This window comes from Gavialis gangeticus, unplaced genomic scaffold (genome assembly GCF_001723915.1).
Source record: "Gavialis gangeticus isolate Ggan-Ray unplaced genomic scaffold, GavGan_comp1, whole genome shotgun sequence".
In the NCBI taxonomy this organism is placed as follows: domain Eukaryota; kingdom Metazoa; phylum Chordata; order Crocodylia; family Gavialidae; genus Gavialis; species Gavialis gangeticus.
Genome location: NW_017728992.1, coordinates 47,003,662 through 47,005,207, shown reverse-complemented (window position 1 = coordinate 47,005,207; position 1,546 = coordinate 47,003,662). Strand labels below are relative to the sequence as shown.

General features: G+C 48.3%; 1 protein-coding gene across 1 annotated transcript in view; it reads left to right on the top strand.

Moving 5' to 3' along the window:
• Positions 1 to 1,546, top strand: part of DUSP22 (dual specificity phosphatase 22) — an 87,851-nt gene that overhangs the window by 82,739 nt on the left and 3,566 nt on the right. The window lies entirely within an intron of this gene.

The following is a 1,546-nucleotide window of genomic DNA, read 5'->3' as shown; positions in this document are numbered from 1 at the left end:
TTGAGAGGATGATGGAGAGGCATCTTGAGGCTGGGGTGGCACTGAGGCAGTTTTGTGGTGAGGGGTGGGACATCTCGGGGTTGGGGTGGCCCTAGGGGCAGTTTTGGAGGAGGGAGGGATTAGGGCTGGGGCTGAGACAAGGTGCCCAGCCAGGGTTGGGGACGCATTACTTGGGGAGGGTGGGCGTGTGAGGTGTGGGCATGGCAGCACTTGGAGCAGGGGCCCTGCCTGGCTGCTGCTTGCCCAGCCGGCGGGGGCAGGATGCGGGCACGGCTCACTCCAGGCGGAAGGGGGCAAGCGGCAGCAGGGCAGAGCACCCGCTCTCAGCACTGCCGCGCCTGCATCCCATTCCCCTTGCACCAGCTGGCAAGCAGCAGCAAGGTAGAGTCCCTGCTCCGAGCACTGCCATGCCCACATCCCATGCAGCCCCTCTGCCCCACTCCCCGAGTAACACACCTCCCTGTCCCCACTGGGCAGCTTGGCCTAGGCCTGCCCCCAACCCCAACAGACTTACCAGCTGGAGACATCTGTCAGCTGCCTGTTTAGTCTATGGCCAAATCTCCAAAGTGGGGCCAAATCTTTCAGATGTGATTTGGCCAAATTGAATCAGGACAGTGATTCAAATCTCCGAATCAAATCACTGTCTTCTGAATCGGCCAAATCCAAAGCGAATACTTGCTGCTTCGCACAGGCCTACCTGTTAGCCATATTTTTCGTGGTTTCCCTTGATTTGTGAGAAACTGATGGTTAACCTTTGGATCTGTCTTACCCACCAGATCTGGGGGTTTTGCAGGTGGGATTCCCAGTCTGTCCTGAGCAGTTTATAGTTGTTAAGAAACATTTTTCGATTCTTTATGGGAAGCCTCCAGCTCTTGATTTGGAGTTTATTTTAACTACTTTTTGGAAGTTTCCAGCTGTTGTTCTAGATCTTATTTTGCTTCTGGCCTTTTTAGGTTTCTGCGAGCAGCTCCTTATTTTTACTCCATCTTGGCACTCAATTTTTTTTCTCATTGGAAAATGTATCCCACTTCTCACACCAGAGCTGCTTCTTTTTGATCTACCATCTAGTAAAACTTAAAGAAGGATGCATTGCATTCAGAATCTTGTCTATGTCTATCCTGACCATGTAGTTGGTCAATAAAAGATATCACCCGTAAATCCTCCAGTCCTTTCTGACCCAGGACCATGACTCAAACAATACCCAGTGAAAGCCCTCTGTGCAAAACATTCAAAATCTTGAGCTTCCTTGTTCTTCCTTTTGTTTGGGAAAGCAACATGTGCTTATCTGTCTCCTACAGGTATCTAAAATGAAGGCTGCTAGTTAGACTCATTTCAACAAGGTTTAGCCCAGCCTCTAATGATTTACACATTTAAATTTTTTCATTACTTCGCTCTCTCTACACAAATGAACTGTTTTAAAAGCACAATACCACATTGCAACTTGTGCATTAAACGCCTGATACCTTATGTGCTATTTGGAGTGTTAAAACAAGGACACCATGAATATGAGGAGTCCCATAACGTTTACTCTTTTTTTTTTTTTTTT